The sequence below is a fragment of the Corapipo altera genome, unplaced genomic scaffold (assembly GCF_003945725.1).
Source record: "Corapipo altera isolate COAL_440 unplaced genomic scaffold, ASM394572v1 119, whole genome shotgun sequence".
Classification (NCBI taxonomy): domain Eukaryota; kingdom Metazoa; phylum Chordata; class Aves; order Passeriformes; family Pipridae; genus Corapipo; species Corapipo altera.
In genome coordinates, this window is record NW_020884985.1 from 714,809 (window position 1) to 728,257 (window position 13,449).

General features: G+C 36.8%; 1 long non-coding RNA gene across 5 annotated transcripts in view; it reads right to left on the reverse strand.

Annotated features, from left to right (window-relative positions):
• Positions 1 to 13,449, reverse strand: part of LOC113958072 — a 60,399-nt gene that overhangs the window by 12,895 nt on the left and 34,055 nt on the right. For 4 of the 5 annotated variants that reach the window (XR_003531404.1, XR_003531402.1, XR_003531403.1 and 1 more), the window contains one exon: positions 11,241 to 11,373. This is a non-coding gene — a long non-coding RNA (uncharacterized LOC113958072). The remainder of the gene's footprint in view (positions 1 to 11,240; positions 11,374 to 13,449) is intronic. The other variant, XR_003531406.1, reaches the window with a different exon arrangement.

Consider the following 13,449-nt stretch of genomic DNA (forward strand, 5'->3'; position numbering starts at 1 on the left):
GATTATAGGAAAAAGCATGTAACTATGTTCCATTCTTTCCATTAGGAGACTCCTATGTATGACTTGTGTGTAAATGTAGCTAATTTTCTATTTCAGTAGCTGTGAATGTGTATAGTTGAAAAGACAAAGTGAGAAAGTGGTTTGGGTTGGTCATGCATTTGAGAATCCTTGCTTTTATTGGGCCCGTGCCGAGTAAACCAAATGTGAAGGGACTAGCTCTTAAAGCACATTACAGGTGATTTCAGGCAAATGGAAAGAAAGTTTCACTGTGGGAATTGGAAAAAGGTTCCGAATTGGAGAGACTGTGCTTGCTTGTCTGGTATAGTTCAGAAAGATTTTCCTCTCCTCTTTCTCTGCCATTTCCTTCTCTACTGAGGATATAAACCAACTTTGTCTTCTCTTCTGTTTTCCCAAAGTGTAAGTCTGTAAACATGTCTGTATGCTGACAAGTAAATATATTTCTGTAGAATTTTACAGTGCACAAGCGCTCAAAGTTGGTTAATTAATGAATTTTGACATTCAGCAACAAATCATAGCTGCTTTTCTCAAATGGTCAGCAGTTTTCCATACAGAGCTGATAGCGAGTTTCTAGAGTTCAAAACCCCTTGTAAGAATATTGAATGAGTATAAATAGGTACAAAGACTCATCGGAATTTTATAATTCTTGAGTGGAATTAGGAATAGTTTTATTGGTCAAAACAAATCTGTGCTTTTCAGATTATACCACATCTTGTGAAAATGAACAATTAATAGTCTTTCCGGCATTATGGCTTCTTTGTGTCTAATGCCTTCATGTATAATATTATAGATGTTTGGCAGAGATGCATAGTCAGAAGCTGAATAATGAACAGTGTGAATTCTCTAGGCTTTGGTATTTTGCCCAGGATTTTTTCCTTGCTATCTTCATTAGGAAAAAACAATAAAGTCGTCTTGAGGCTTAGGACCTACTCTTTTTTATTCTTTCTTGTGCTGTCTTGAGCCTTTGTATAGCACTAGTATCAGCTATTCAATCAGCGTCTTTGAAAAGCACCTACCAGGCTGCCAGATTCTTGTTGCAGAGGAAGCTAGATGGTGCCAGAAATCAGTCACTCTGTGCTAAATATTGCTGCTGGCTCCAATCCCTGTCTCTCAGAGTCTATAGAAGTCTAATCTTCTGTTCTTCAGTGAAAAGATGGTAGGATTTAAAAATGCCATCTGAAGTTGCTGTTATGTAACAAATGTCTTGCCATCCTGTGTGGTTAGGGAGTTGAACTGGTCTCTGGTCACAAATGGTGGCCAGGTGTCTTATATTACATGGAATGCCGTTATTCTCAGCTGCTGTGGTATTTGTCCTTTAGTTCCTTACTTGCCGAAACTTAAGTTTTGTGAATTTAGAAATTCCTCTGTTTCAGACAAAGTGGTTTGCTTCCAGTCAAGTCTAAGCACCAACATCATGCTGCCTTGCAAACGCTCAGAGTGCCAGCCAGGAGAGCACTTACAAAGCAGTTCAGCTGCCCCCAGCTTTCACCACCCAGATGACACCTGTGCAGTGTTGGCATACTGAGGATTGAAGTGGTGTTATATGAAAACTAAACTCAGAAAAAGTAATGCTGAAGCTAAATGTGCAAACAAATCCATTCATAATTGTGAATGTATCCTTCATGGCATTTCCCGTTTTTATAGAATTCAGGGACATTTCTAAAACTACTGAGAGCCATTTGATTGTGTATGAAAGAATAGAATTAATTTTTCAATCTCATTTACAATATGCAGATATTTTTTAGTAGGCATTTAAAACAATCATTACAAAATTAACCTAGTGTAAAACTGATCAAGCTGCATTATTTTTGTTAAAATTGTTCCACAGCTGGTGTAGGTGCTTAATTAATGCATAGTATCAAAATTCAGTCTGAATTCTCAAAACACCCTGTTCATTGCTTGTCTCACTGGAGGAGCCCAAAGCTGCTGATCACCAAAATATCTGCCAGATGACCTCCCTGGTGCTCAGACCAGGCTGGTGCTGAGCACCCCTCTGCCCAAGTGGCCCCTGGCCTCACTTCAGTGTGTCTTGCACAGCAGGCTGAAGGAGCCTACAGTTCCCTTCCCCTCTGCTTTCTGCTCCTATGAGCAGCCATCAGAGCAAATACTAAAGACAAGGGAACATGGTGTCTCGATTACCAAGCTGCAGCCAGGCATATTCTCTATAGCCAACTGAATATTTAGTTGCTCTTTGCAAATTGTGAAAGCTTATTGAGGAATCATTGAAGAACATCTCTCAGTCATGATATCTGGTTGTACCTGGGGGTGAATTTATGTTTAACTCCCAGGTCTTCTATGTCCTGGGTGGGCAAGCTGTTCCTTGAAAGGGAAGCAGTGCAAGTGCCTGCTCCTTTGTCAACTGGAAGATAAGTGTTTTCATAGCCAAATTCCAGGAGACAGTTCCTGGCCATTTTGCTGTAAGACCAGCAGTATTAAATCCAAAATTTCAAGGATGCAGTTCTTGAGGCGTGTGACTCATTATTCCCCCATATAATTTAGGAGGACTATCTTTAACCTGCAGACTTCTAAGAGTCTTTTTCTGTGTGTAGTTCTTTAGACAGCTTATATATTGCTTAGATATAAATCTCTATGGATATTTTGGGTATAGATGCTTCAAAGATAACTACAGCATTTATTATTTCTGTAAGTTCAGTCCTTTGGTTGCTTGAACCTATTTTCAGGACTCTTCCCCTCCAATTAGGAAATGGATGTAATGATTGTGGGTTATGGTTGACTCTTCTTGTCCTTAACTAAGAGGTTAATGTATTCTTTGCTGCATGTTCTGCTTTCTTCATGGGCCTAAGTTGATATTGCTCCTTCTGCTGAAGTGACAGCTCCTGGGTGATGTTTGACACGGCACAGCCAAGAAATCTGTATGCAGTATGTGTTTTCTCCAGCTCGACAGTTTTCCAGGAAGAGGTTTAGCAGGTAAACCAGAGCCCCAAAGTCTGTTTCCAGTATCAAAAGGCTTAGCTTCAACTGCTAATTCTAGAAATACAACGTATGAACCTGGTATTTATGTATATGACTTTGATAGCTGAAAATGTTAGCATATGAATTTGAGAGTCTGAAAAGGATTTTTAGAATGTAAATTAGCTTTTAGCTAAGTCACACTGAAAGTAAACCTGAGAAGATAAAAGAAAATAATATTCGTATGTAGCAAACTGCAGAGTTTATTTATTACTCTGTCAGCAAGCAGTTGGATGGCCCAGATGAAAACAGAAGGTTCATTATACCTTACAAGCTCATTTCTGGAGATAAAATGTTGGAAAACAGCTCTGAGATAAATTTCTTGTTTAAATATTATTAATATGGAGAATTACTAGGGGAAGCAACCTATAACCATTAAGGCAGTTTTTCTCCTTTGATAAGCTTTATTTCAATGCTATGATCTGCCTGCAGTGTAAGAGAGCTTTAACACTTTCCTGTCTGTAAAGCTGAACCTTAATAAGTGCAGTTTTCTTCTACTCTGAATATGCCAGCTCCAGTTAGTCTTATGAGGAGGTACTTTCCTTTTTAGCTGGGGATTTTCTAAGAAGGGATTTTTCTTTTTAATTGACTCTGGAATAAGTTAACTGAGTTTTGAGCTTCCTTGCATGTTTGGCTGCTTGAGTATGTTGCTACACTGCTTTATTACTGAAACTTTGTGCTGATATTTTTTTATTTAATATTCAGAAGATCAGGTAACTGGAATTAACATAGTTGCTCTTCTCTAGATGCCTTTAGGGATAGTTGGAAAAACTACTTGTAAGAATGTGCTATAGTATGTCTTGCTGACTTTCATTTGATTTTTCATTTGTTAACTTGAGACAATTGAAGGAGAACAAAGGTTGCTTATGTAAAATGAGACTGAGGGTGCAGAAACATTGAAAACATGCCTATTCTTGTGAGAGGTGTGGTGTGTAATAGCTTACTATGAGGTGCAGTTGAGGAGCTATTATGACTAAGAGGGATGCTGCCTAATACAAGTCTGGTAGAGTTGCTTTTTGTATTTCTTCCCTTCACCTTCCCTGCTTCTCCCACCACTGCACCACTGTTCTACATTTTTCCTGCATGGGGGAGGAGTACTAGCTGGCAACAGAAACATGGTTCCAGCTGAACTCTAATGATAAAACACAGAAATATGTTGCAAAAATGCACTGTGAGCAAGGGGAAAAGGGAAATAATAGCTCTGGGAGCTCTCCTCCTATTGTGAACTGTGGCAACCAGGCAATTGGACTGCAAGGGGTTGTGTGTCTGTGGCTCATAGCTAGTTGGCAATTATAAACTGAAGATAATTCAGTGCACTATTTATATAATTTCTTGTTAAACTCATCATGGATATTCACTTTTGATTCTATTTAGGTTTGGCATTTTCATCATACTGTATTCACATAGTTTCCTGATTTTCCTATATTTGGGAAAATTATGATCAGAAAGCTTTTCCTACATCAAGAAATAGAGGTATTCTTTCAGGACCAGAATGCAGGCATAGAGGTTTCTATGGGTTTAGGAAGTCTTTTTGCATTTGGGGTTGGTTTTGGTTTCTTTTCCTTTCAAATACAGCTCTCCCCATTTCTTCAAATTAAGCACAGATATTTAATAATGAAAACTGACAGTGTTTCAACTGCCATGTATGTGATTAAAAATGTGTCTAAAACTGCAGCTTAAAAAGTGGTGTCTGGATGAGCTCAGCAAAATACTTCACAGATTATGCTAATTCATGCTCACTCTGGAGAATATCTATGGCAAATTGTCTTATTATAAAAGTAATTATTGAACTGATATGCAAACTCTCTGTAGTGTGGTAGCTTAAATTTTACTCAAATTAGTAGATTTTCATATCACTAGATCTGTAACAGTATTAAAAAATTATAGATATGGCAACCCTGCTGCAAGTCTCTCTACAGCCCTATGCATTTGAGTGATGGTAAGCAGTGAAAAGCGGATAGTGGGCAGAGAGTTTCTACTTCATTTGATCTCCTTCAGTCCCATCTTATGCCCCTGACTATACGTGCTTGCTACTGGACTGTACAAGGAAATGATTGAATGTGTGGCTGGATTTTTGACTAGAAAAATGAGTAGTTTCATATGTAATTGAGAAGAAAATCAAAATATTTTTGCATTGATTCTTGCAAATGCTCATTCCCATCAGCACTCTATTAATAGTATCTGTTGGAAAATGTACTGACTTAAGCACTTATTTTTTTTTTTCCTTTCTATACACGTATTGAAGAATGCATGAATTAAAGAAGTAGTACACCCATTTATTTTTGATTTTTTTTTCTTTTTTTGAAACTTCTTTTTCATCTGGTTTGACTAGGACATTGGGCTAGGTGAGGGACTGAGGTCCCTTCTAACCTCACTTATTTCAGGAGTGTCTCTGATTTCAGTCATTCAGAGGTAAGTATCCACAAGGATTGATGGAACTGCATCTGAGACACTTCTGTTGATAGAGGTAGTTCAGGCAACACAAGATTTTAAAGTAGATTTACATGTGTTTCTCAGCTGTTTGAGAAGAGTTTCTATATCTGAAGGATATTGAACTTTCTGTTCTAAAGGTCAGCAATAGTAAATACCTCCTTTTGACTGTTGACACTTCTAAAAAAATTACATTTGAGATCTTTCTATGTGTGCATAACTTTCTCCAATGCCTGTAGTGTGTTGGGCTTTTGTTTGCTTGACTGTGAGAAACAGTGAGTGAATAGCTGGGCAGAGGTTTTTTTATGCTTTCATACTCTGCTATTCAATGCTAAAAAATTGTAACTTTGGATGATGTTGAAAATGGAGTATAGGGGGAAATAAATCACACTGCATTGGAAGGGAGACGGAAAGAAATAAAGAAGCTATGTCACTATTAAGATATAAAATATTTTTTTCATTTAGAAAAAAGTAAAATAATTTCAAGATTTCAAAAGAAAATAGTAGGCTGATTTTTTTTTTTCTTCCCTCTGCTCAGTGGAACAATTTTTAAAGTTCAGTTGAACTGTTGAATATATTCAGTTGCCCTTGATATTCTTGGCAAGTTTAGAACATGCACAGAAAATTTTGTGGATTCCTGATATTTAGCTTTTCTGAGTTGAGACTATGCCTTTAGTAAGCAAAAGTCACTGCTATTTTACATATGGCATTAGAAATAAGAAGTAAGCCTATTCAGAATAAAAATAGCTGACTGTAGTTTAAGGTGATTTTTTTTTTCCTTAATGTGAATACTTTGAAACACTAACTTGAAGGTCCAAGTGTTTGAATTGATGAATTGCCCATACTTTGCACTGCAGAAAGTAGGAAATCATGGAATCTTGAAGACATATAAATACTTACATCCTAAGTGGAGATGCGTTTTTGAGGGTTACAAGCAGCAGATAAGCTTATAGGAGCAGACACCTGCCCCCCCACCAGTTTTGTGACCCTGAAACAGCTTGCTTCAGGCTTTTGAGATGAAAAAAAGTTTTGAATGCTGACTGAAAATCTGAACTTGCTAACTAGCTCTGTAGTGACTTCCTATGACTGGTTTAGCTCTTCTGGTAGAATAATTTAGAAAAAGAAATGTCTCCAATTTTTCTCATGCAAAATTGTTTGCATTTAATTGTTTAAAAATTTCAATGCATTCTCTTGTAACGTGCTGTCAAAGTGCAAGTTGTTATTTAATCAATATTTACCATTGTGAATAACTGCATGTACAAGTCTATAAATACCTGTTTCTGGGAAATAGTGTTTCAGCAATCTGGAATATTTTACTGAAAGTGGGAACCAAAAATACATAATACTTAAAAAAAACCCAAAAGAAACAAAAAATGCCACCTGATCTAGTTTAAAAATTAGTTTGCTTTAAAGTGTACTATTTCTATCTGACTTCCAAAATGCATCCTATATTTTGATTTTAAATTCTCCATGAATGTTTATTTATCTGCCTCTGTACTATTTGTACCTCTAAAAATGTCATTGATATAAAGAGACTTAAATATGTGATGAATGAAGTATTGCAGCTGCCTGACTAGGAAATTTCAGTGAAGCTAAAGATAGACTTGTCTCTTGTATTTATTCTTTGGCAGAGAAACAGGGTGATTGAAGGGAAGTACAGTATATGAAAGCACAGCTAAAATACAGACACACTGACATTATAATAGTGTCTCATCGGGTGATGTGGTGTTTTGACTACATGGCTGCAGCAGGTCTATAATTTAAATGCCATTAATGGCACAAAAAACAATAGCATGGAGGCAGGAATACTGTAAAATCTCTGGGTCTGTACTTACAATGCAGATGAAATAGCCCTTTGAACTTGTGCTGCCAAATGTTGTCCAAAGTTACTATTCTTCCATGAGGAAAGCAGTTTTTGTTTTTGTGGTGTTTTATGTCTTCCCCTCCTAGCACAGAGAGACATTTTCTGTTCAGATTTCTTGGCCTGTGTCACTACAAAGATCCCAGGCAAAGGGACACTGCTTGTGTTTTGCTTCACTCATGTCCCGTTCACACATTCAGCGCAGAATTTGCCATTGTGAATAGTCATGACTATGTTTTCTTTGTGCTCGTTGGCTTTTGAATATGCTTCTTTATGTTTTGACTCGAGTCGCACACAGAACTAATTTCACCAGAAGCTATTGGTGTTCAGCTGTAACAGAGTTACACATAGTCCTGTGACTGCACCCTGCTTATAATATCTCATTTGTTTCCACTTGGCTGTTGTAATGTTTTCTGCCTGTTAGACTTCTTGTCCTTTCCCTTGCTCTCCTTTTTTTTTTAACTTTTTTTTTAACCCCATTTAAAATTATAACTGACTTCATTTTGATTATTGAACTTAACTGTGGGTAAGCAATAAGCACATGTTTCTGTACCCTCACAGATGCCAAACATTTAATGCACCTTTACTGTAATGTATGCTCTAATTGTTTGCCAAGTGGAATGAGTCTACCCAGAAACAGTCCCTGATTTTTGAAAACCCTGTAAAATGTGTACAATATGTTAATTGTGAAGCTTTTTTTAGAAAATTTCAAAGGAGGAGAAGAAATGCTGTGTAAGTGAAACTTGTTTAAAGTGCTCCACCATTTCTAGCAGGAGACTGTTATAATAGTTGCATTATTTCTTTATACTGTTTGAGTGCCTTTGTAAATCTCAGGCCTTTTTTTCCTTTAAACTGGTTCACTGTGTGTAAATGTGGTACTATACCATGTAAATACTATCTGTTTCCAGTTTTGGCTAAGTGGATGGACTCTTTTCAAAATAGTCATGCAGTGTTAACAACAATTAAAGCCAATTTATATTCTGTGAATAAATAACTAAACATTAAAGGTTACTAAAGAGTTAAGAAGGGAGTTTCAGAAAAGTTATTTTTCTTTATAGTACAAGCCTTGCATTCGAAGTGTGGTAAATTTGTGCATTTATGTATACCTTTTTTTTCCTCACTTAAAAACAAATCACACCTAAAATTCAAAGTATGTGGAGTAGAGGTGGACTTACCTTATACTGAAGGTAAATACAATTGAAGAAAAATAAAGTCTCTGCATTAATGTAGAAACTTTGGATCTTAACAGAAGTAATTTATTCAGAATTCTCTTTATCTGGTATCCGTCAAGTGTAGCTACCTCTCTGAAACAGGGTCTTTGAAATCTGTGATCATTAAAATAGCTCTCTGCTGATCCTGTGCATTCATGTAACAACTCAGGATCTTCTAAAATGTAGTATTAATACGTGCAAAACCAAATCTTATGAATGTTGTGATCTCAGAAGGAATCTTGATCAGAACAACTGTTAAATGCAAAATGATACATTGGCCATCTGAAAAAAGTTGTCTGTGTTTATTTCCTTCTCAATATTAGTGAAGAAATATTTTACTTAAACCACTATGCATGGCTACTACAATCAGTACTTTTCAGTTTTGTCTGAAGAGAGAAAATGAATAATTTTTCTTGCACTTGTTGCCGCGAACTCTGAGGAGTAACATGACACCAAAGCACAACTTCAGAGAATGGTTAACATTTCCCCAGACTGCTGTTTTTAATTAGACCAGAATATGAGTTAGTGAAAAAAAATTTCATAGTGTCAGGTTTGGTAAAATTGGTCTTAGTTTTAAGATGATTTTTCTACTTAGGAAATAATTTCTGAAATGAAAGGGAACTATTCTTTATGTTCTAGGAGATTTTAAATATAGAGTGAACCTGCACAATTTCTCCATGTCAAAAAAGCGTACTGTGCACTTAAACAATTTTTTCCTAATGAATACCTTGTACACTAGTAATTTCTTCAGTAACCAGAACAGTTGTTAGTTTTCTCTGAAAAGCCCCAAGTATATTTTGTAACAACAGAAAACCTGAGCACAATTCAGTTCCTGATGTAGTGGTGCAGTCCCAGCTGCCCTTTCAAGAGTGGAATTCCAGATGTTCCTGTTTTTCTTGAGGAGCAGTGCTATAATTGTTGGACAGCAGGGATACAATTTGGCTATCTGATAATGTTGTATCTGTTGAAATACTTTCACTGTGGCTGTTGTAATGTATACATACATTGGGAAGGAAACTATATTACGGATTGCATTCATATAGTTCAGGTGAGTGCAAGAAGAGCTTGGATTTGAGGATACAATGATGGCATCTCAAATACCACCTAAGGGGGGGATTATGCAGTATCTAAAGCAGCATATACGGTAACATAGCCAGTTATGTTATTGAACCTGTTATTCATATAATAATTTAGGTTGGAAATAATAATTTAGGTTGGAAAAGCCACTTAAGATCATTGTATCCAACACTAAATCTAGCACTGCCAAGTCCTAAATCATGTTCCTAGGCACCATGACTACACGTCTTTTAAATACCTCCAAGGATAGTGACTCCACCACTTCCCTGGGCAGCCTTTTCCAATGCTTGATGCCTTTTCGGTGAAGAGGTTTTTTTTCCTCTAATATCAGATCTAAACCTCCCCTGGCACACCTTGAGGCCATTTCCTCTTGTCATATTACTTGGAGAAAAAAAAGACTTAGACATACTCCTCTAGAGCCTCCTTTCAGGTAGTTGTAGAGAGTGATAGAGTCTCCCTTGAGCCTCCAGGCTTAACAATTCCAGTTCCCTCAGTTGTTCCTGAGTGGACTTGGGCTCCAGACCCTCCACCTTCATTGTGCTACTTCTTGCTCTAGTCGTGGTTACAGTGTGTATATAAACCTATCTATGTAAGAGTTTCTAGATGTTCAGCTTAAGTGTTTCTCCCATGTTTCTTGGAGCTGTTTTTGTAGGACACTAAGAGCTTAATGAAGCTTGAATTCAGTAAAAACAAAGCATGTGAGAACAGGTTTAGTTGTGGTTGTTCCCATATTTATGGTATTATTTCAGAATGTGTTCTACTATGGTTAAAAGTGCATGTGTTCAAATTTCTTGAACATGTTCATAACAGGGTTGAGTGCTGATCTTGTATTCCTTCCACACTTAATTATTCCATTTAATGCTGTGGATATTCTGGTTGTGGGTTACCCCATTTTAAGTCACCATTACAGATCATTTCAATCATTTTACGTGCCCAAGGGAGCAGTGGATCAGGGCAGAAAGCTTCTCAGGTACTAGCTATAGCTGCTACTTATGGCAGAAAAGATCAAATGTGAATTTCTTTTCTGTTCGAAAACTCTGTGGATATTTCTATTTTCCTAATTGGTTTAGGCTGAAAATGGCTTTTTAACAAGATGTAGCTTTCAGGTGGTAAGACTGATGTATTATTGTAATAGTTTGCAATCAAGATTATAGGAACTGTTAACATTAAACAGTTCTGCCTTCAGGATAAGAAAAATGGAGATGATTCCTAGAATCCTACTTTGTTGATGAAAGATTGGAGGGGCTAACATGGGCTTAGGAGTATGGAGAAAAGGATCTCTCCCCTCTGGGCACGTGGAGTTGAATATTCACTTTGCTTTGTGGTCTAGGTTTATTGCTAAATGCTCAAGCAAGCCTGGAGGCATTTCCTAAATGAGGTTGCAACTGTATAGCTTTTAAACTCAATTAGCCCTCTCACGTGCTTTTTGCATGCCATGTCAGTTCTAATGGAGTTTACTGGGCTGTGTGAGAAAGGGAAGATGTGGGAGTCTCCATAACCAGGGCCCTTCTTCCCCGCTACTCCAGTGGATTGGCCACATCTTATTATGGCCCTTTAGCAGCAGCAATTTAAAGGTTCTCCAGAATCTTAAAATGTAAAATGTGCTTAAGGGGGGGATACTGGGGAAAAATGTCATTCAACAACAAAGAAATAAGTAAGTTATTTTCCACTACCTGATATGAGACTCCTTCAGAATGGAAAGAATACCAAAATGGGCTGTGTTCTGTCAGATGGACAGGATGATTTGGCCCAGTGTGTTTCTTCCACACAATGATCTTCTGAGGTTTGTGGTCTGTAAAATGCAAACTTTAGAGAAAGAAATCCTGTCACAACTAATAGAAAAAAAAGTGTCTTAAGAAAATTGCTATTCACAGGAATACAGATATAACAAAGTGGTAGAAATTATATCTTACCATTTAAATAAAAACTAAAACCAAAACACCTAATAACTACCTTAAGGAAAAACCCCTTTGTTAGTCTTCAAGCACAAGAAAATACTTGACCTGTTTTTAACAGCAGTGTTTTTATAACTCACTTTTGTTGGATCACAATCTTTTCTCTTTTTTCTGTTTGATCTAAAAGTCCAACTGTGTTAATTAAGAAAATTAATGTAATGCATTAAGCTTGTAACATGATTAAAGGGTTTACTAGAACTTTATAGGAAGAATGCCTTTTCTCATTCTGTTAGTTTTCCCCTGCAATTGCAGTTGTATACAAAACCGTAAGTACAACTGGTTGAAAACTTAATCTTTTTTTTTTTTTTTTTTCCCCTGTGGGGAAAACACAAGATGTTTTGAAGAAATATATTTTTCAATAGTCATTTTTCTGGAAGGCCTTTTGCATGGGGAGAAATAAAAAAAGACTCCTTGCTGCCCCAGAATGCTTGGTAACCTGATGTTTTTGGTGTGCCTCCAGAATATCAGAGCTCTGTTGTTGTTGGAGAAGGACCTGGAAACCCAGGTTTCTGATACTTTGGATGAAGGTCTTAATGACCAGACTGCTATCTATCTGGAAAATGACCATGTTGCCTAGTTTTTCTCCTCCTCTTTCTTTTATAATAAGCTCCTTTTCCCAAAAGAAATTTAAAATTACTTAGACATACATCTCTAAATCTAATGAAGAATAAAAAAAAGTTAAAATCTTTTTATCTGAGAAAGGAATATTATCTTCTGATCAGTCTTAGCATTAATGCATAGATCCATTGTTCATGTTGTCTAGTAAAGAAAAAAACTATAATAATGATATAGTTTGCCCTTAGTAACGAAGTTGAAGCAACTGTACATATATTTAAAGGAAGGTGCTGTGGTTGAAGAGTGCTGAAGCAATGGATAATTCTTATGGTTATCCCACCGAGTATTGCAAAGAAGCACCTTTCTGTCAGTGCACTTGTACATGTACTTATTATTTTACTTTATTTTAACAGTAAAGCCAGGACTCGCTGGTCCTATTCTCCGTGCTGGTGTACTGCACTCTCTTTTTCCCTTCCTTAAGTCCCATGAAAGACCTTGCATAGTGGAGTCTACAGCCAATGCTGACAATGTGAAGGCTGCTTTTAAAAATACAAAACCAAACAGAAGTTAACTACTATGAGGAAAAAATCCTGTTCATAGAACCAAAGTGACTATGTAAGAATATAAAATAATCAGTCTGCTATGTCTGAATCTCTCTCATTCATACAAACCCATGAAAAACCTAGGCTGCTTTGACTATTACATCATCTCTTTTGAAGTACAAATGCTAATTGAAATCTTTCTAAAAGTTCAGCATGTGTGCTAAGATATTACAGATCACTTTTTTCTTATGTACTTGAACACAGGTATGTCTGATTTTCTTTAAAGCTTCTATCAGTGGGGGAAGAAAGGTGGTGCTTGGATCATGCACCCATAGGATGCACCTCATTTTTAGTACTTTGTGTTTTAATGTTTATCACTTAAATGTGGTTTGAATGTGCTTCTGAATCATTACTTTGCAAAAAGAAAGACATTGCTGTCCATCTCCAGCTGAGTTTCCACCTTGCTTAAAAATCGGTGCTTTTCTCCTTTATTCTTTAGAAAAGATAATTTTTAATTAGCTTCTGCTTTCCGGATAAGCTGCTCATCACTTTTAATTCAAGGGAACAAGAGGAGGTAGCATTGGGTATATTTGATCTCTTTGAAATATTTTAGTCTGTCCTTACAGAGCTGTAACTTTCTCTTGAAAGGCTGCTGTGACATTCAGGTGTTTGTTGGATAGACTTGAAAGTATGCTTTGGATGCTGTTTAGAAAAATCTAGTGCCCCATAAGTGCAATACAAGATGAAAGGAAGTAATGCTCGGGACCTATTGTGTGTGGATTGCTGCAAACTGCTTTTTTTCCTCAGTCCTTTTAGCTTGCTGACCTGGA